The 23349-nt window shown below is 40.5% G+C and overlaps 1 protein-coding gene across 2 annotated transcripts in view; it reads left to right on the forward strand.

Annotated features, from left to right (window-relative positions):
* Positions 1–254: 254 nt before the first annotated feature.
* Positions 255–23349, forward strand: part of il21r.1 (interleukin 21 receptor, tandem duplicate 1) — a 78956-nt gene continuing 55861 nt past the window's right edge. For both annotated transcript variants that reach the window (XM_049582919.1, XM_049582920.1), the window contains exons 1-2: positions 255–455; positions 528–816. The gene's annotated coding sequence lies outside the window, so the exon portion shown is untranslated. The remainder of the gene's footprint in view (positions 456–527; positions 817–23349) is intronic.

Below are 23349 nucleotides of genomic sequence, written 5' to 3' on the forward strand. Positions count from 1 at the left end.
TTGGCAAAAGATTACAAGGTTCATATCTTTGTCATTTTACAACACAGAGTTGTTACAAAATAAAATTTTGGAAGGTGAACCCGCTTCACACCACATATATACAGGTCTACATATACACAAATATTAAAAATGGAATAGAATAAAATAACAATATAACATGGTTACTTGTATACAAATCTATGTTTAAGTAAGCTACCTGAGAAGAATAGTGGGAAATCACTGGGTCCAGTGTGTCCGATTTAGTGGCATCTAGCGGTGAAACTGCAGAACTGAAACTTCTTCCGTGGCCACTACGGTGGCCAACGCGAAACTACGAAAACGTTAATGGTCCCATCTAGAGCCTGTGTTCTGTTTGTCCATCCTGGGCTACTGTAGATACAACATGGCGGATGTGGTTGGCGCCTTTCTTACAGTCGATGGTTGGCGCGGAGGTCCCTCTAACGGCTCATTCTAAGGTAACGAAAACACAACATTTGTTACTGTCAGGTGATTATGAATTAAAACATACTTACAAATATTATGTGCAGTTTCTGTCCATATATCCCCCTGAACTCGACACACTGGACCTTTGCACCACCCGGCCAGGACGCTAGGCGACCCAAATCAAACACACCTGAGATGAACTGGTAGCTAACAAGCTAAATGCTAACAAGCTCCCATAGTTAAGCTAACTTCTGAAAACCTTTTGAAATTGCGGAGTGCAGCGGGACAGAGAGGCTGAGAGTGGACTGATTATATTTATGGATTAACAATGAAGGAGCAGAAGAGTTTAACTGGAGCAGATGAGGAGGATTTCATGGTGCTCAGGACACTGAGGTGAGTAACTTACAACAACAAACATGGTGATGTTAATTTACTGTAACTGTTACAGAGAAGCACCTCCTGCAGCTGCTGTTGAGTTCATAGTTGGTTGCCTTGCAGATGTTTTATTCTTCTGTATAAGCGGCAGGTTATTCACTCAATGTAGTCTAATACCACCGCTCTTTTCATTTATTGTTGGTCATTGTGGTGTAACTGTTAGACTTAATAATCTTTTCTGCCTAAGTTTCTGCTGAGGAAGGTGGTTTGTGGTTATGTAATAAATAATAAGTGGTATCAGCAGGCTGCAGGTATCCGTCTAAGAATTTAAGAACTAAGAATTTAAAGTTAGTGTACCAGTTGTGGAATGTAACTAGACCTAATACATTTACTCTAGTACTGTATAGGGATGCACCATACTGGATTTGTTTGCCGATATCTGATATGCTGATATTTAACAACTCATTTGGCCGATAACCCATACTGATATGGATAAATCCATATATCATAGAAAATTATGCAACTTTATTCTTTGAATCCCCTGGCTGAATATACCTCTCTATCTGTATGCTTGTACCCTGATTTATCTTTATTTTCATGTGTATTTTCATTTATGTAGGCCGACTTATATAACACCCTGGTTGAAGACCATGTAGCCTATTTGTGTTTGAATTGTGTAGTACTGTTATTTGATTCTGATCTGATTTATGTGCATTCATAAAGAAAGTTTCTTTTAACGTTTCAAAAGCCCTTAGAGAAATAATAATTCACAGCCTTTTGCTCTCTAAGGGAGTTGGTTAACTTTGTGTGGTTTCAGAAATTTGTAAAACAGATGTAAAAACTTGTTTTTAAAGCTGTGATGAAGACCGGTTGAAACATGCTGGCTCTTTTAATCATTCAGCCACTACAAGTAAGGCTTTTTCAGTAATGCCGTCCTTGTTTTCTATGTTTTATGTGTCTGGATCACCTCTCTGTGTATCCTGTTGTTTCCTTTTCTCCATGAGCACCCGACACAAAGTTTTGATCTACCTGTGATTATACAGAGCAACCAGTTGTCTCTCTCTAAAAAAAAGTATATCTGTTCTTCATATTGGCAGCATGTTGGCCGATTCAGATATTTCACTTTAAAGCCAGTATCAGCCGAAGCCCGATACCGATGACGTGGCAATATTATCGTGCATCCCTAGTACTGTACATAGTACTGCTTTGTTGTACTTGTACTTGCCTACTTTTTAAAATACTTTTTGTATTTCCTTTTTGTGTTACTCTTCTTCTTCTGTGCAAGCTTTGGAATTAAAATAGAAATAAAGCAATAACTTATGATGTATTATTATGCATTAAGCTACCCAACAGAATATAAAGTAATTATAATTATACATACCTTTATCAACTTAGACAAAAAATTTAAGTACACATTAATGCCATCCATATTTGTCATCCATTATACATTTTTTTGAAATTGGCCAGTCTGCATAAGAAGGACTTTTACTTGTGATACGTTGTATATATTTTGATGCTTATATTTTTACTTGTATTGGAGTATTTTTACACTTTTGCATTGATATTTGTACTCAAGTAAAAGATCTACATATTTCATCCACTGCTGTAGTAAGACATCAGACACTCAGTGGACAGTTTACAGTTGGCATGTTTATGAATGTAACACAGAAACATTTACTTAAAGTACATTTTAACTTACCTATTTTTCTGCTTTTATCTGAGTACTTTTACTCAAGTAATTTTACTTGAGTAAATTATTCTTGTGGTTGTTCCATGCCTGTTCAGACATTAGAAAGCTCCACGCAGAGTCACCAAAGATATCATTCAGCTGTTTTCACAGGTTGAGTAGAACATCTCATGATACACTGATAAAATCTGTGGACTGCTCCTTTAAAATCTGTGCTCGCTTGATAGGCTAAGACAGTGTTGCACTATTTAATCATAAATATTTCATGTCATTTTTGCTTTTATTGGATAGTTGACAGTATTGAGAAAGACAGGAAATGAGGGAAGTTGGGAGAAAAATGGGAATGACATGCAGCAGAGGTCTCTGGTAAGAACTGATTCACAGCACTTTCACCTCAGATCATCAGGGATAAATAATTTTAATGCTCGCCTGCAGATGTTTCTTTTCAGAGGAGCACTTTGATTCAGTGATGCAGAAAAGCACATGTGCCAATCAATACTGTGGATCCATCAGTGATTCTAAGCAAAGTGGGGGTTGCCCCGCACTCATGCTGGGATGCAGCCCAAATGTTGATACAGGCCTGCGTGGTGCGTGACAGAAAGTAAGCAAACACCATCATGGCCCTGTGTGTGTGTGTGTGTGTGTGTGTGTGTGTGTGTGTGTGTGTGTGTGTGTGTGTGTGCTGGGGGAGACAGAAGAGAAAGAACACACATGGTCTTTGACCTTTGGGTTCAAGGCGTGTCACTGTGTGTGTGTGTGTGTGTGTGTGTGTGTATATGTGTGTGTGCGCATAGCTGTATGTTCAAGTTTGGGTAAATATAGCTGCTGGTAGCTCTCAGTGTTCACAGTCAGACAGAGACTGAAGGAAAAGACAGGAACATAGACACGACCAAGTTTTTGCATCTAGACTCTCAAACATGATGTCAAGTTCCCTCTCTCTCACCACACACATACGCACTCACACACACACAGAATGCACTCCCCCCACATGGTAACCTTGTGCCCCTTACACCCAGCCTCCCCTCCTCCAACTACCTCCCCCAATCCCTCAATCCCCACCCTCTGTCCTACCCGCCCACCGCCATCCCGCCTGTGTGTGTGTGTGTGTGTATGAAGAGTAGCCGATTGACTTATGCCTTCATTTTCAGAGCTGTCACTCCTGGCCAAACACCATGACCCCTCAACCTCCATTTTGGAGGCGCACATTTTTTTTTCTTTCCTTCACCATATGAATATAAAAAACACATGTGGCCCAAAGGTGTGTGTGTGTGTGTGTGTGTGTGTGTGTGCATGCCTGTGTGTGTGTGAGTGCATGTTTATGTGTACAGGTAAATCAAACTGACACAGCTCCTTTGAATGGCAGGAGCTGAATTACTTTTGCACTTCAATTTTGCACACCTGCCATTTATGGCAAACACTGGGCTCAGCATAAACCATAAAAGCCAAACACGTTGCTTCAAGATACAAATCAGAGCCAGTAAATATCAGAACCAGGTGCAGCAATTACAGGTTATTTCTTTGAGGGCAAATTACTTTACATATTAAAAATATGGGGTTGTTATTGCAGATATACATTGGACACTAACATGCAGGAACTTAGTGCAGATTTCATGCTTTGCTGCAACAGCCTGTATTTATTTAGTTTTCTAAAAAAAAAAAAAGAGCAAACAGATTAAGAAGAAATTATTAAAAAAACATAATACCACAGATAGGGCGAAAACTCTTTTATGAAGGTGTGATTTGTAAGTATCCCTCATTAGTTGCTGCTGCTTTAACTATTTCTTGTTTATGAACATATTAAGAGGAACTCTGGTGTAAACAGCTGCTAATTTGGGGTTGTTTCTCCATTTTCCTTAGGGGTTGGAAAAAATTTGGTTCACTTAAGTATTGCGATTTTCCTTTAACATTTATTTAATCAGCTTTTTAACGCCTGAATCAGTATATTTTACATGTAGAGGTGGGAAGAAGTTACAGCCTATACCATGGTAATCTACTAGTAACGTGAAGTCATATCAGGGTTTCCCACACATTCATTTATGTTGATTTATTTGTGGCCGGCCCGCTGTGATTATAACATCTGCTGCCATGTTTTGATGTTGGAATATATAAATACCATTACACCCGTGACACTTTACCATGATACTTTACTGTTTACTGTTGCACTGGGTCTAAAAGTTTTCCTCTGCAGCAGCTGCTCCTGTCATCCATTGATCAGCAGACTTTCTGTTGCTGCTGTTACACTGATTAGACTGCTGTGAATCACAGCGCTGGGGAGTTTCCTCTGGTTAAATTTGAGTTGCTGTAGCTGCCACTGAGACCATCTCTGGAGTTCCCATTGCTCTCCTCCCGGTGAATAGTCAACTAGCAGTGGGGCGAGGCGGAGGGACTGTGTGGAGGCTAGCTAGCTAATTCTTATGTGCTTTGTGGTCTGATAAACAGTGAGGTGGCGAGAGGAGGGCGAGGGCAGCCGCCACAAATAAATCAATATATGGGACACACTGCAAGCTTGATGAGCAGGGAGAGCTAAGTGTAGCTGTTTAAGTATTCTTAAAAGTGTATATTTTTTAATTTATTTTAATGTAAATGTAATATACATTTTTAGTAAGTAAGTAAAGTATATTTATTGTAGCACCATTCACAGAGGTCAGTAAGTGCTTAACTGGAATAAAATTGTTAAAAAAGAAGACCACAGGAATAGCTATTAGTTTATTTACCACTTTTCTATGCAGTATATGATGCTGAAAGTCAGAGAGACTGACTGACGTGATATTGTACAGTCTAAGTGCATTATCTATTTTTTCTCATGGTCTACACAAACAAAAATAGTCATAATATCAAATGGCAATACCAAAAAATCATAATACATATTGAATCAGTGCTCAAGTATCCTAATAGTATTGAATCGGGAGATTGTCCCAGCCCTAATGTGTTTGTACACTTTCTATTTGTGGAAACATATTTTCAGAAAACAACAATTTTATGGGGACAGAAGTTCTGACTGAAAAGCAGCTTTTAAAAAAAATGGGTATACCCTTGAAAGCCAAAGTTACATCCAAAGACAATACACAAAATGTATGCTGCCAATCATGTTGCAAGCGTAGGTGTTGTATTTGTTTCTAAATGGATGACGCATTTTTTGACATCCATATTTCACCCCGTGACAAATGAGTACTTCACCAAACCAAGCAAGGGTCAATTAGGCTGCAGCGTAGTGCTATGATGCACACATTTACACATGCAGGACAGAAACAATGCATCCATCTGAGCCGTCTGTAGGTAGGCGACCATACCAATCAGGTCCCAGCCAGAGGTCGAGATGACAAACACAATAAGGCAGCAGATTCATCACCCCGTGTGCTCTGACAGTAATTGTCCCGGGTCCATGTCGCAGTCCCCCTGTTAAAAATACAAGGGCTGCTCCTTTTGACAGAGATGACATCGGCGGCAGTCACATGCATTTAAGCCAGACACCTCCTCTATATGTTATGACACACTTTCAATTTAGCAAAAGGGCCCCGCCGAAGATGAACAGTGCCCTACGTGGGAGGAGGAAAGGCCCGTGAAAGCAGGTCGCCGTGTGTGTAATTTAGACTTGGGCAGAGGAGGCGAGACATGTGAAAGGATTTCGTTTAATAAAAAGGCACGTTTTTGTCTTGTTTGTTAAATGTGGATGTTAGCAGTACAAGGGTGAGCTAGACGTCCATCTCTGGGGGATACGGCGGCCCAGATCGATAGGTGGGATGTCAGATTGAATTGAGGTCACTCTTTGTCTCCCCAAAGAGGTCCCACTTACTGGCTCACCATCAAAATGTAACAGAGCATTAAGTGACGAGGAGGGCGGGGGAGGCTGGACAGTTGTATCGGTGACCCTTGTCTTGTCAGAGCTGCGAGGCTCTCTGTTCTGTAACATGTTTATTCTCAGTTGTCCTGAGAGACGCTGGATGCTTGACACTGACACTGGTCTTTGAAGGATCAATAACCTGATGAGATGTGATGAGGCTGTTGTTGCTTGATTCTATCTAAATGTTAAACAGACTGACTATGGAGACTTTCTGCTCAGCTGGGGGAAAAAGCACATCTGTGAGAGTCACTGTGGTGGCAGGTGGCTGGAATCACTGCAGTCAGGGACTTTAAAAAATTAGTTGATTAGTCGACTTTCTAGAAAAAACAGCATTTATTAAATTTATTATGATTGTTTCAATCATTTATCTGGTAGGAACAAGCATTAAAGTGTCTGTTTCTTTACAGTGTATATTAATTTTTTTTTACAAATATTAGTCAGACTAAATAACTCAAAAATGACACCTAAATGAAATATAATTATTTTTTGACATTTTTAATAATAAAAAAATAAAATTAATAATAAATATAATAATTAATGATAAAAAATACTAGCTGCACTATAACTTGCAGTTCTTTTTTTTTTTTTTTTTTTTGTTAACTTACTGTAACTATGTTGTTACAGAAATCGACCGATTTATCCTTTTGGCTGATAATCGGTGCCGATAGGACGTTTTATAAACTAACACCATCAGTGGACTTTGCCCATAGCAATAGTGGCCGATGGCTGTGCCGCCTCCACCAGTCACGCAGGAACGCAAGTCAACGACCAGAGCTAAGGAGAGGAGGGTTGTGTTAAATGATCAGTGTACTCTTCTTCATTTAAATGTACTGTAAAACTTCAATTAATATCCCAGGCTATTATTTGCTTCAATCACTGAAATCAACAGGCCTATATTTGGGACATGTGTCTCTATGTGACAGACCTTTAATTATTTTGACACAACTGTTAATCAGCTAAGATCAGGAAATGCAACCAATTTATTATTTAAACCAGTATGAGTATTACTTGTTTAAAGATAAGGCTTTGGATAACATATCAGTTATGAGTGATTCATCTGATCTAACTCAGACAGAGGATTACGACCCCCAGCATACCGACACGACACAATTTTATCCTGTTAAAACAATACTCACAACTTAGATTCATTTTTATGAAAAACCCTTTTGATTCTTTTGATCTGAGGACCCTTACGGACTGAAGGAATATGAATGACAGGGTAATCAAGGGATGAACACATAATTTGACGTTTTATAAATCTGAAGAACTTCTATAAAAAAATTAACTGTTTGGCAACCAGAACAGGCGTCTAATCGAGACAGGCGTTTATTTGTCAAAATGTGTAGCCACACCTGGCAAGTAAAAAGGACTGGGTGTTTAATTGAGTCGAGGCTTTTAACTGAAGTTTTACGGTATTTACGTATGTTTTGGGCTCAGTTGCAACAACTGGTCCAGCACCGTAGCAATATTAGCTATTATAGTCTGCCAGTTTGTGACTAAGTGAATGCCGCCACTTATTGTTACAAATTAAAAGCCTTCATTTCAAAATAAAAGCCCACCCTCTAGTGCTTCTAGTGTTGTTGTTTTTTCATTGAGAATTTATTGGAGTATGTAGAAAACATGAAATTAATCCACTTTAAAACATCTTTCAAATTACAGTTGAATTTTAATTACCTATTAAAAAATACTCAAGTCATTGAAATGCCGATTTCAGATAAAAGTAACAGGAATGCATCGCCGATCACTGTTTTGCATGGATGTTCCACACATGAAGTCAAGGTAACATCACTGTGTATTGGAGAATCTAAGGTTGACTTTATGGAAAAATAATAGCACCGAAAAAAAAATCCCACCTAATTTTTTTCACAGTTAGTTGATGTTTAGTTCCAGATTTATTTATTTATTCAGTTATTTAGTACTTTGACTTAGATGTTAAGCTAATTTGCAGTGCTATACTTTCATTATTATATCAGCCTTTAAAAATCCAATATCTGTCGACCTCTAGTTAAGTTTCACTCTCATCGCTCTTATAGCGTCATATCAGCTGCAGCAGGCAGCTGTATTAAGCAAAAAAATTTCTAAAACCTACATTATGCTACTTACCCAGTGCTTAATAACTAACAGAAAAGTTATTAGCTAGCTGCTGAACATAGTGGAGCATTGAGCAGCCAAAGAGCCAGGGGCCGTACTCACAAAGCATCCTTGTACAAAGAGTTGCTCTAGGTGACGAAATTCTAAGAAAATTGTTTGTATCATGACATTTCCTTAGAATTAAAATTAAAGATAGAAATGATTCACAGAGTGTCTAAGCCCTTAAGAGACCCCTTGAGGAGAAAAACTGTTGGAGGATTTTTAATCAGAGGAAAAAATAGTAGAAAGACAAAGAGGTTGGAGAAATATTCTCCAAAAGCTGAATGACAGCGAGTTAATGAAACACTACAGATTAGATGGTGTCGAGATAATGTTTGTTGTGGATCTCATGAGAGATGCGCTCACATCTCTCACCCGACGCAATAATGGTATGACAACAGAAATAAAATGATCACAACACTAAGATATTTGGCAACTGGCAAAATGCAACGGTGCAGTAGTGATGACTTGGGGCCGTCTCGACTTTCCATCAGCAGAGTGATCACACTCTTTCATTTTTACTTGGTGTTCACACAAAAGGACAACCAATCACATCTTTTAAAGAATGCATCATACCTAGCAGCAGGGTTAACCACACCACCTCACTAAGGTAAAAGTTTCTGTCCCTTCCTTGCTCAGAGTTGCTTTGATTATTTTCATAAAGCCCTTCTAAGCTATGGGACTCCTTGTGAGAAATTTATTAGATAAGTTAGGAGTTCTCTGAGGACCTGTCTACATGTATACAGATACTTTTGAAAATGATAGTCTACTCATCTTCTGTTTTAAAAAATAATTCTGTGCACATGACCTTAACCAAAGTAAAGTAGACCTTAAACAAACAGTGCTAACAAAACATTAGCAAACCTGTAGTCCACCATTGATGTTGTTATATTGAAAGCAACAATGAGCATCCACATAGAAGAAAATATATGTCTTAAAAAATATCTGTATACATATTGGCAGAGCCCGAGAATACTCTTGAGCCTCAGTTATACTACTTTTACGTACGAAAATAGATACGTCTGTTTCAAACGTTGTAAACGGCTCTGCCGTTATACTTCCATCCGTCCTTTATGATGGCATTGATACAGCCAACAGATGGCGCTAGAGTGTACAGTCAAAAGTTTCACAAAACAACAAAGGAGGCAACGGTGGAGGAGATCGTAATATTGTACCTTCAAATGGAGGTCAGCGTTGCAGACACAATGGTCTGTGCAGCCATACATCCCAACGTGTGGACGGAGAATTATTTTCACTATATTACCAATACGTTCTGTCATTATTAAAATTTCTCATCTCCTATGGTTGTATCTTGCTGTAACTATGCTACCCTCCCGCCACGATCTCCGGTGTTACTGCTCTGTGTCTTCTGCATCCATAAGCTCTCATAACATGTGCACAGATACTGATGAAATAAATGCAGAGTACAAACAGAGAGCTCCTGTTACCGTCTCTGTATTTAACGTTGAACATGAGCCCTTAGAATGTTTGTGAATGTCCCAGATGACGTTCTCAGGAGTTGTTGGAGACTAGACCTAGACTAGTTTTCGGCAAGAGAGTTTGTCATAAACCTTTGGTAATGTAAGCCTATGTGACGCTAGGGGCTCCACAAAAAACTCCATATGTGAATGTGTGATAGTTGTGGTATCATAGCAGCCTGTCACAGGTTACAGCCTGATGATTAGAGGAGAAATTGCAGAGCATAAAGGTCCAGGTGGAAAAAACACAACTCAGTCATTTAGGATTTTGCTGGAAGAAGGAAATTACCTTTTGATATAGATCCCAGGGGACATTTTGCACCATAGAGTGCTGGGTTTTAATTTTGAGTTTTGAGATCTGCATTCTGCACAATAAATGCTCTAAAAAATACATTATATCTTTGCTTTTGTTGTTGTTGTTTTTTTTTGGTCAATTTAGCTTTGCTAAGGGACTACAAAACCCATTCAGAAACACTTCTATTATAACTTTTACACTTAAATTTATACCGCGATATATACCGTTACCGTGAAGGGATTCGATTTATACCGTGAAATGAATTTTAGGTCATACCGCCCAGCCCTACATTGAATCCATTCTCACCTATAAAATTTCATCCTGGTACAGCTCACTCACCACCACACAAAACTCACCCCAAACTCCTCTGTCTGAACTTTATAACTGCTCAGTGATGAGGAAAGCCACCCTAATCACAGGGGACCCTTCTCACCCCCTCCTCCACTCTTTCCACATCTCCTGTTTTAACAGTCCCTTTTTAAAATTTGTTGTAAATGTGTTTAACATGTGAATCATGTATTGTTGAGAATTTCTGTCACTGTTGGGACAGACAATAAAGTTTATTTATCTATTATCTTCCACTCTATTATGTGGTAGGTCAGTGTTGTATTTACAGCTTGTTTTGCTGTTTCCAAGTGGCCAAAAAAACGGTTAATACTGCTTTAATTAACAATGATAATAATCCATATTAGCAGAACTTCTGCAATCCATTCTTGTAAAAAGAAAAAGCTCAACGATATGTGATTTATTAGTGAGTGATATTCAGTGGCTTTAGTTAAGTAGTCATTTTCATATCTTTTGCTGCCGTGTCACCGCATTACAAAGCACTCAGCCCTTCTTTAGCTCTCCATGGCTCCTACAACCCATAATCTTTTATGTAGCATGACAAATGCAGCTGAAAATCTCAACCACCAAATGGTTTATGAGAACAAGACAAAGCCAAAGTTCATTTTGAGTTTCATTAATTTCCTCTTCTTTTTTCCTCTGGCCGCATGATTTATATTTGAATGCATGACAAAAGAGCCGGGCCTGAAACCCTTTACCAAGCGCGCCCTCTCGACACATGATATATAGAGCGATGCAGCTCCAAAGCTAATATTGTAATGAATTGGATCTGTGTCTACGTGTGTGGCCCCAACAGTGGACTGTTTGTGAAGATGTCCCAAAAGCAATACCCCCTTCTCCAGAATCAACAGACCCCCATTTAGCATTCCCAGATCCCCTGAAATGAAACGTTCATTTTTCCATAACTATCATCTCCGGCAAAGCATTGCAAGGGAATTGGATCTGTCTCGGCACAACCCTTCTCCACTCAGATCTCATCAAGCATGGGTTGGAGTCACCCCTCTCCCACGGAAATTGCTCTGAACGGCAGGAAAATGTACATCATTGAGGTGCAGACCAAAAATGGCATTGGCCCCTTTCGCACACAGACACCACCCCCCACCAGCGTTCCTCTTATAAATCCTTAAAGAGGGCCCCGACTCCAATGTATGGCAACACCATCAATATTGATGTGGGAGAAAGTTCTTCCAAAGCCGCCTCAGTCACAGAACATTAATATTGATAGTGTTGTGCACCAGCCTGGACGCTCTAAAATGGTAATGGCATCTGGACTGGGGGTTAGAGGCCAATATCATTGCTGAATATGGACATGGCTGTTTAGCTGCAAGCAGGACAGGAGGCCATGCCAATCATCGTCTGCTCTTCGTCAACCTGACCAGCCTAAGAAGGACACGTCTGGGGTCACTGAGGAACTTTGACTCACACTTCATTTGATTTGATTCTTCTAATGAACTTTCTCAGGACAGGCCCAGTGAGATTAAAGATGCTTTTGAAGGGAGATCAGACCAAGATGTGCCATCATGAATCATTTTAAAATCATTTCATAGGTCTTACCTGTGGCAGGGAGGGCTGAAAATATATTTTGTTAGTTTTAGCCATGGCTCTAGGGATGGTAATGTCAGTCTGCTAGTCGGTCGGTCCAGCACTTGGGTCCAGACAAAAATATCTCAACAACTGTTTGGTGGATGGTTATGAAATTCTGTACAGATATTAATAATTCCCAGATGATGAGGCCACCTGACTTTGGTGATCCCCTGAATGTTTCTCTCAGGCGCCATGATGAGGTTATCATTTGTGGTTTTAAGCAAAATACCTCAACAACTATTGGATGGATTGCCATGAAATTTGGTACACAAATGCATGTCTGCCCCACGGTGAATTGTAATAACTTTGGTGACACTCTGACTTTTCCTTTAGTGTTGAAATGGATTCAACATTTTCATATATCCAATACTTTGGTTTATGATTAAATACCAGCAAAACAAATGACAATGAATCAGTCTCAGCTGTACTTTGTATTTATTACTAACATAGCAAATGCTAGAATTATGATAGCCTCAGTTATGACGGTGAACATGGTTAATATTACACCTGCTAAATGTCAGCATGCTAACATTGTCAGTGTGAGCATGTTGCATTCTGACATTAGCATTTATCTCAAAGCACCATTGTCCCTAATGCTGCGTTCAAATGGGGGTGTGTTGGCTGTATTCACAAGAAGACTCCACATGAACACTGCCCTCTTGTGGTATTCACAGCTTCGTAAGTGGAAATTTTGTGAGAGCTCCAAGTTCACGACTTCATCTACACAACTTCTCATGTTGTAAACACGAGCTCCATTTGAGCGCAGCATAATTACAGCCTCAAAGACTCTAAGACTAAGTACAGACTCTGAGGGCTGTATTTAAACAATCTATAGCTGTCTGTTCATTAGTCTACGGTGTGACATCGGTTTATATGTTGCACAAGCTATGCTAAATCAGCCTGAGATGAATGAAGTTACTGCAGTAGCACACGTACAATACTGTGGGCCTTTTCCTCTGTAACTTTTAGCCGCGCCCAGTAAAGCCATGTTGCGCCGATTTGCTCAGTGTTACGCCGAGCTGCGCACCTACTCCTTCTCCGGAGTAGGGCCAAAGGCCAGGCTGCCCGCACTTAAGTGGGTAGCAGTGGTTTCCCCCGATTAGCTTTTTTCTCCCCCTCAAACAAGCCGTGTGTGATGTGAGACTCTACTCACTTCTGTCTGCAGGAGACCAGAGAGAAAGGCATTTTTAAAAGTCTGTGTGTTCAGCTCTCAGTACATCTGTGGCTTCTAACTGAATCTCTGTGGTTTGCAGTTTAGTTTCTCTCCTGCGTCCTGTTTTACTTTAGATATCTGTTTTATTTTACTGTTTCATGTTCGCTATCAGCCGGATTAGAAGTTGTGTGAAGTTGCTGCTCGAAAAGTCAGCATTTCTGTATTTTGCTGCTTCACAATAAAAGTTTTTACAAAGCAAAATAACGGGACTAATATGTTCATTACTGAACTAGCGGAACTTAATTAGCGACTTTTCTTCAATTAAGACAAGTGTAATAATACGGCAGGAAGGAAGAGCAGAAACAGTGAGATGTTAATGAAGAGCTGCAGACAAAAGGCTCTTACTGCACCTCTACAAACAGCTCACCTCCAACAGGTAAACTTCTTTTACTTGGAAAAACACATGCAGCAAAATAATAGGGGACTTCACCCATGGATCAGCTTGCAACTGAACATGTAGCCCACTTCATGGAAAATACCAGGATATATATCGTGTATCGCCATTCAGCCTGAAAACACCGGGATATGAATTTTTGTCCATATTGCCCAGCCCTACCGTGCACCTTTGTGCCTGGTGTAAGATAGGTCCCAAGATCTTTCTAAGTTATAAGGTCCTTGCACTTGGTGCTATTGGTTGCATTATGGGAACTGTAGGATCCTGTGTTTTTGGAGATTGTCCCATGGCAGATTTTGTTACTTACATTTTTTTTACAACTCTGTTTTTCTTGATCTGTCTCATGTGACTTTTTTTAAGTGCAGTACGAAATTGCTCGAGTGCCTCTCTGAGGAAATATGATGCCAAGTGACCTGATTTAATCACTCTTTGCATGGTTTTATATCAACCTTATATAACTGACTAAACAACTACGACACACGTGCTTCATTTCTGTGTAAGTATGATGCACTAACCTGCAGCGGACAGTACAGTATGTAACATTTTATTAAGAGTTACTGTCAGTCCTAATGATATCATGGCTCTGTCGCCGTGGTGTCCTCTGCTTGTGCAAACATATTACACTGAGGCTGTTTTCTGGGTCAGTAAGTTAAATATTTCAGATGGTTTATTTTTAGCACCGTCTGTTTCCACTTTGTGAATGTGCTGCACGTTGTGTATGTGTGTGAGTGTGTGTGTTAGTGCATCTCTTTCACTATCTGCGATAACTGCAGGCTGCATTTGACCCACTAAGTCATCTTCACATGGCCCCTGGGGTTTATCAATTGAGTATTGTGTGCAGAAGGGGGCCACCGTAATGGGTTGCCAGCTGACTGTTAACACATTCAACAATCTACAGGACATGTATCAGTCATCTTGACATCAAGAGAACTTTATTCTTGTGAGTTTTTAACCACAACCTATCAGCTACGTTTCACTGTGTGCTAGTTTCTATGAAGCTCAGATTTAGCTGATTTGGTTACACAACAAGCCATTTAAGCTCTTAAAACACTGTACAGTTCCTTAGGGAGCTGTCTCTATGTTAAAGGCATTTTTATTATCTTCTTCTACACCTCTTCATTAGGTTATCTACATCCAATCAATTCAATGTGAATATAATCATCCTACACAGTAGTTGAAAACATTCAGTGTGCTCAGAGCAATGGGAAAACTAAATCACATTAGATCACTTGTACATGGCATTGAACTGTCTGGGTGCAAAGAGGGCACTGTAATTGCTGCAGAGCTGAGTGGTCATTGAACTGTGAAAAACAGGCAAGTTTTCCACAGATTATGAGAAACAGAATGATTGGAAACTGCCCAGGGGCAAAGGTCCCATGATAGTTTTTGACCTTACCACATATGTGGAATCAATGCAGGGCTCTGTTTTTGACCTTAGCCTTTCTCGGCAACACATACCGCTGTTCTGTTTCCTAAAGACAGCGCTGCTACAGTATCTACGCTCATCACCCTGCTTTGCTTCTGTCTTCTCTCTCCCTCACTTCACATCTCCCTGACTCTCTTCGGATTTTTATAGTTTAGATGGTAAAATCCATACGCTTCCTTCTATTTATTATACTCAGTATATTATGGTTTATAGTTTTCCCTCCAAAATGGGTGAAAATGTAATTAATACATCTTTTAAACATGTTAAATTTAACCTAATATCATTTCAAACTGCTTGAAGCAAATTTTATTGACTAAATGTTGTTTTTATTCATTTTCTTAATATGAATTCAACCCGATCTTGAATTTTCTTGTGTGTTGAGGTGTAATGGTACACAAAAGTCATGGTTTGGTTCATACCCTGGTTTTGGAGTGATGCTTTAGTGTGAATCCTGAACAGCGAATACAAGAAGAAAGAAATGCAAAAGGATCCCTTTCCTTTTATTTGTTTTGAACAGATAGCAGTGTAGGTGCCAAAGACAGACAAAATCCTCTTGCTGTGGACTTAGGAAACAGTTTGGTAAACTATTAATATTATAAAAATAAAGAACATTTCCAGCACCTCTGTAATGTACTGTACTAACACCGAACCAACACTTTCCCAAAAGACAACAGGTCAAAACAGGCTATAAACTGAAAAGCATCTCTTTTAGTATGACACTGAAAATACCAAAATACATAGACTAATAAAAAAAAAAAATAAAAAAAAAAATTACATCACTTCATTATAATGCAGCCTTTAAATTAAAAAAAAAGGACAACACTTTAATTTCCATATCCGAATCCTAAGACGATATCTAGTGTCATATCATGATGTCAGTATAATACCAACATATTGTCCAGCCCTATGTCCCAGTTATTGGCACATCTGGGTGATGCTGTTGAATGTGTGTAGCATTTTCCACTTGCAGACCACACGGGAGTAGCGCTTACACACTTTCCTCATCTTTAACACACTCTCTCTTCGTTGTAGCTGACCAGAGCTCGAGCTCTGGCATTTCATTTGCGTTCCCTATACTGTGACCATGTCACATCCCAATCAGCTTGTTGTGCTAACCTCAGCGCATGTTGCTAACGCTGTAAAGATAGAAATTTGGCAGTACTTGTGAAATTTGGTTCCGCTTTATGCACATCAATCTACATACCATGCTTTCTGTGTGCGTTCACTGGGCTGTGAAGGTTGGAATACGCACAAATACACAAATCGTTAAAGCACTACTGGTGTGTGATTTCACTACAAACACCAGAGACTGCAGTTTGTCTTCCATCATCTATCAAATGTCAATGTTGGTTTCTATCGACCAAGAAGGCAGTATTTCCCCCAACCATAAAACAGCTGAGTAAAATATTAACAAAAGATAATAAAAGTTAATATTTACTATGATTAAGGTAGCTGCCTAACTTAATCAGAGGTTAAGCATAGAGGCTGCAGATCAGATCAAATCGTCAAATCTGCACATGTCATACATGTCATTCCTCATTCATTCATTCATTTTCTGTAACTGCTTATCCTGTTGGGGGTTGTGGAGGGGTGGAGCCTATCCTAGATGACATCGAGTGATAGGCGGGGTACACCCTGGACAGGTCACCAGACTATCACAGGGCTGACACATAGAGACAGACAACCATTCACACTCACATTCTCACCTACGGACAATTTAGAGTCACCAGTTAACTTGCCTGTCTTTGGACTGTGGGAGGAAGCTGGAGTACCTGGAGAAAACCCACGCTGACAACATGAGGCCCGTTTCCACTGAAGAAGTTCCTGGTACTATTTGGGGGGCAGGAACTACTACAGGACGTAATCGTTACACAACCATTTTGACCGGGGCGACGTAGGGGCATAGGGACGCCGTTAGCGGCGTCTGTAATAACTCCGGTCACGGTCCGTGAAAAAATTTTTTTTTCCAGCAGATGTCTTAGTTACAACATGAATGAGCTAACTGGAGTAGTTTCATGTCGTATCCGACAACGGGAGGCTTTTAACAGATGACGTCCTGGTGTTAGCTTTGCTTAGCTGTCCCTGTCAGCTGATGTTTTCTAGACATCGTGATTTCCCAAAACTGAATAAATACCACACATGGCAACACAAAACTGCTTTGCTAGCTCAGTCATGTTGTAGTTAAGATATCCGCTGGAAAAAATATTTTTTTTCACGGACCGTTTATTGAGTTATTACAGACACCGCTAACAGCTAACGGTTAGCCTAGCTAATCTACGATAACCATGTTGTTATTTACAAAACGTCACATCCCGCCTTGAGTATATCCAATCAGCACCAAGTAATCCCCAAGCCACAGCCAGGAGTTTCTCGGGGCCGTTCTGAGTACCTACTCTGGGGTTCCGGAACTCTGTCCTTCGGGGGTGGTTCCTGTGGTGGAGACACGCACCAATGGCGCCGGCCCCGTAAAATTACCCCGAAGTTCCTGCGGTGGAAACGGGCCTATGGAAATTCCACACAGACGGGCTACCCCACCCTGGGTCCAAACCAGTAACCTGCTTGCTGTGAGGCGACAATGCTAACCACTGCTCCACCGCTTGTCGTGGCCCTTACACTGTCAGCAAGTCTGTCAAAGTTCAAATGAAGTGGAACCATCTTGAGATCTTGTGCAGAGTGAAATAAGGTTGTGAAGACAAAACACAAAGAATGAAGATATCTCATCTCCCCTGTTTCAAGTGAAGCTCTATCCTGGCACTTAAACTGTAAATGTGCCTGCAGCCATTCCAGGGGCTGCCACAGGGCTCCATTGTGCCTCTGCCAAGCTGTGACAGGGCCCCGTCCAACTTCTCACCTGCAGCATTGTCCGCCCGGGGAGCTCAGTGCAGAGTAATTGGGAGCTGAGATTCCAGGACAAGTTTCTTTTTGTCCATTTTGTGGGAATCACTGACCCGGACGTGTGAGGTCACAGCTGTGGTAATTGGTGCTGGGTGATGCAGCTGTGTGTGTGTGTGTGTGTGTGTGTGTGTGTGTGTGTGTGTGTACACAGTACAATCTGTGAACAATTGTTCTGAATTACACAGGTTGTGTATGGACAGTTTTAGCAATGTGTGCACTCTTGTTGCAAGTCTGTCCCAGAGTTACCTCCTATGTCCCTGAGCTACAAAGACATGAGCTCTACAAACTGAGCGCCTTTGTTGGACCACCCAAAAAAAAGTTAGCAGACTGAGTGCCACACAATTACTGCTTTATCTCTGTAGAAGTGGCAACAATTAGTGTTCAGACGATGAGAAATACTACTCTGTGATTCGTGCTAGATCAAAACCCAGCTTGGCTCTCTCCCAAACTGGTTCCTCTCCTACAGATTGTGGCTCTGCATGAAGCCACACTCACAGCAGTGAAGGGCACTCTGGATTAAGGTTAGGGGTATAAATAAACAGGTAAACTGTGGGACACTCACTCAACTCTTCCCCATAAGTAGGGAACAGAACAGTCACTGTGGATTCTGATGGATGTTTTGCTCATTCAGGTGTTACAGTACAAGCTCTTTGAACGAGTAACACTCGCAATACAATGAACATGTGCATCTAGTACTTTAATTTTTTGTGTAAATTGAGACTAATGTTATGGATTTAGCTATGTAGCTCGCCAGCTATGTAAGAAGATGATATCCCTGTTCTTACTGCCTACTGAGCTTTGTGTGGTCACTTGTTTACCAACCTGGAGAAGCAGCTGTCAACAGGCACAACACTAGGCTTAATTATCCTGCTGGACTAATCAGAGATGTGGATGGCAATTCAGAGGTCTGAAACCAGGATTATCTGAATATATGACAAGTGAGAAGAATTTAGAGACAAAGTGATGGTTCCCTATTATTATTTTAGTTACTTACAGTGGGTGATTTTTTTTTTAAACCCTCCATTAAAAGGGAAACGTCTATTAGCAAACAACTGTAGTAAGGCAGTAGGGCTGCCCCCCGACCAGGTACCAGCCCTGTAAATTAGGGGCTGTACAAATGACATGTCTTTAACTGCCTGGTAAACATGAGCTCGGGCGCTAGGTGCTGCTCTTGTGCCTTTTTTGTGCCAGCTTTCAAGAGCGTGGCAGCAGGTTGCATCTGAGGTTGCTAAGCAACCTTAACAAGCATCGTATAGCCTATTTACCTGAAACCCTGAGTGCAGAGCTGATCTCCTGATGACGTGAGCTCAACATCCTGTTTTGGTCTCTCTATCACTCTGGCCCTGCTGCTGCCCCAAACACATTCAGTGGGCGGGAGTACTCACCTTGACAGACAAACTCTTTCAGCCAATCAGCGTAACAAAACACTAGGGACCATCTTCTTCATCCCCAGCGATGCCAGTTGATATATCAATGTTTTGCCCACTCCAGTCAGAAGAACGGCGAAAATGTCTTTCTCTGAGAAACTCCATGAGTGCATACTCTTGTCCTTGTTTAATTGTTGTTATTGACTCTTTCTACAATAACTTCACTTATTGCTGTGTTTACTAGTGTTAGAGTTAGTGCTTGTTGCGTCAGGAGCCACCATTACTGTTCTGCAAGTGGCGCCCTGCATTTTACATCATCAACTAGAATGCAGTCCCTGATTGGCTGCTTACATTGTCAACTACGGTGCGGACTCCTGATTGGCCATGACTGAGACTGATAAGAGAGCGAAACAGGACGTTGAGCTCACATTAGGATGGTCTTACCACGCTATAATGTATCTACATGACTTTGTTCAATTCTCTGATATGCAAGACATGCAAAAACCGTAACGTTTTGTGCAATGTAAACATAGTCACTGAGTCTTTCTCCGGTCTTGGCTTGCTTTGGTTTCCAGGGCATAAGTCAGTGTTTCTCATCAAAACTTATTTTGTGCATCCTGGAGGTTTAACAAACATGTAGAATGCATTTCCTTCATAAAACATTTCCATATTTTAAATTTTGTAATATTTACATTTGTGTCCACTTGGTCGCCATCCTCTGCTTCTTCACCTCTTGGTGCCGTCAGTTCAATAGAGTAAACATGCATAGTACAAACGAAACAGGGACCCACTCTTAAAAACACTACTCCATAGCGCTACTAGTGGTCAGAAACTCTGCAGAGTCCCTTTTAGCTTAATTTCCACAACTTTCTGGAGTTTGAAATTCAATAGTTGGATACAACAGACCTAGAAAAAAAAAATACTATCTATCTCGTTGTGAATATGACTCTGGTCTTAACTCTGATGGAGATCAACACTAAACAGCCGAAAATTTATATAAAACATTTTGGAAAACTCTAACGTTGGCCAGGACAGCATGTGTGTGTATCTTCTCTCACCTGTTTCCATGATCTAATAAGAGGAAGGTAACATTAGAAATGATATACTGACAAAGAGATCTATAAAAATGTCAGTACACCAAATCATCCATGTGGTTAGAATCAAGTTTAAATTTTATTGACACAATAACACACACATGCCGTGAAAACCAAAAAAACTAGATTGACGCTGGAAACTTTTCGGACCTGGAAACACTGACCTCCCTTTGACCCTAGAGGTGAAACCCCATCCCAGGTCATGATAGGTGGCACTGACACCGACCTCCCCCCAACTGACCACCTGTCAGTCTACCCCCGGCCTGCGACTCCACTGCCTGGTCTCCAGTTGTCTCCACTGTCACGGCCCCGGGACACCACCACCTGTCATGACCTCAGGGTACATGGACTGTAATGGAATAGCCACTGATAGTGCAGGAGTGCGGCATCAATCTTGGTGGATTTAGCAGTTTAAAGCTGGTAACGTGTTGCTGTGGCTCTCTAGTATTTCAGCGTGATCTGTCCAAAATCCTTCATTGAGAGATAGAGGCATGATTTCCCAGACGCAGACTAATCCTCTTTACATTACAGACCTGGGTTTAACAAGGGATATTGACGGGGCTTTGACCCATGTGTCGGCCAGTTTACTCGGAGAAGCCTCAAAGTTCAGACGCGGGTCATTGCCATCAACAAAAAATCTTACTGTACTAAAAGTCTTTCAAAAAACCCTAAAATGTCAAACTTCGCATGTCATGACACGGTGAATAAAAATATTCTATTTCTTTTCTGAGAATGTTTTTTTACATGGTTCTGATTAATTAAAAAGACAAACAAGGAGAAACCTTTTAGAAAAACTGAAATTTTTTGGACGCAAAGCCTTCTTCCTGCCCCCTACTTCCTACCCCCTTGCTCCATCCACAGCCATCTTCAAATTCTTTCTTCATTTTGATCTCAAATACACGCCTGTACAGTTTCATGATATGACATTGCAACCATGCAAGAGACAGACAGACTTGCAAAACACTCAAAACAATTCCTGTGGTAGTTCCCACTACCATTTGTGCCACCTGGACCAAATTTGACCATGATGACACACATTATCCTGTTCTTGGACCTTCAGAAAATTAAGTATATACTTAAAAATGGCAACATGTAAATTAGAGCTGCTTGATGTTTCAGCATAGTGAAGTATATGAGTGGTTTCAAAACTCAGATCGGGATTCTTTTAAGAGCTTGCAGGATAAGGCCAAGGTTACACAGCGAATGCAGACGAGTGACCGAGGCGATTTTTCTGTTGAATGTGGGCAGTGCCTGATGTGACACACTCAGAAAGCTAACTTGCTAGCTAATGTTAGCAAGCTTGCCAAGAAGTACCATGAAATACAATGTTATTGGTACATTTTCAATTTTCTTACATTACATGCCCACTGCCAACCAGGCAGAAATTCTCATGTGGGGTAATTTTTTCTCATGGCCAATATCATATAATATCAGCTGGTTAAACATGTCAGCAATTACTGTCTCCTCCATATTAGGGATGTTCCTGGCGACTAATTTCCCTGTTGACTAAACAAAAATTTTAATTCAGACTAGTCTAAAACAGGGAAAACACTCAGAAACTGTCAAAATTTAGTATATGAAACATTGTCCCAAAAATATTGTGTGCATTAAGAGCCCTTTGAAGCCTTTAATCAGTCTTCAACAACCATGTCGGATTTTAAATGCTGCTGAAGTACAAGACACTTTGCACCGTGCAGTATACATATACATATATATTATAACAAATAATGTAAAATCTCAAAAAAGATAATTTGCTGCTGAATTCATTTTCTAGATCTCTACTGCCAAACCATGCTGGTTTTGCGAGAGGACATCGCTCTTATTTCCCACCATGCTGTTAAAAAACTTAGTCTACTCGAGCATTACCGCGGGGAGGGGGACTGCTGTCTGACGGCTCTGTAGCACCCACTAGTGGCGGGCGGCTGCATGACAGTTAAGCGGCCTTGTACATGAAGAAAACACTAATTGGTTTAACTGACTAATATTTCTGGTGCTGACTAGTGAAGGGGCGGACGTTTAATCGTTTAGACGTGTAATCACGCACATCCCTACTCCATACATACTTCTTAGCTATCGTTGAGGCTGCGACTTGGCTAGTTAAAGTTCACCAAAGTTGAACTCCACGCGGTGCGAAGATGAAAAGTCGCCACCCGAAGCGACTGTTTTATTCACCCCTCTGCTCACATTGAGTCGAGGGGAACGGGTGGTGAATCTTTCCTCCATTCTCTGCTCTTTCTTTTTTTAATTTAACTGGGCAAATATATCTCATTAGGCCTCTAAAAATAAAGTAAAAATCACACTGTGAAATGGTCACAGGTGTTAACCAGTGAGGAGGGGTAACGTGTAACCTGGATATTGCTATATTTCAACAGGTTACAAGCCAAAAATACTGGAAACCACTGATGTAGGACACTATAATGTTCATAGACTTAAAGCAACACACTGTTGAAATGACTCATGACTAGAAAAAAAAGATGAAAAATCAAACAAAATCCTTCAGCCTGACACAGCTCACAAAACAAAAAGTAAACTTAATAAAGTGTCAGTTTTTGTAAAGATAGATTTTTTTGTAGAGAGATTCTCGGGGTCACGAGATAATTAAAAGAAAAAGGATCAAAAGAAAAAATCTCTGCTTAAAAAATCTGATTAATTTTTCATTTTTCATTCTTTGAAGGCATCAACAACATGTTACAACATTAATTTCCTTGTACAAACTTAAAAAAACGCAGATATGTCATGGTGTTAGTATGTAATATGGAAGGAACACAGTGTCACTCTGTGAACAACACAGGGTCTCCCAGC

This window comes from Epinephelus fuscoguttatus, linkage group LG8 (genome assembly GCF_011397635.1).
Source record: "Epinephelus fuscoguttatus linkage group LG8, E.fuscoguttatus.final_Chr_v1".
Classification (NCBI taxonomy): domain Eukaryota; kingdom Metazoa; phylum Chordata; class Actinopteri; order Perciformes; family Serranidae; genus Epinephelus; species Epinephelus fuscoguttatus.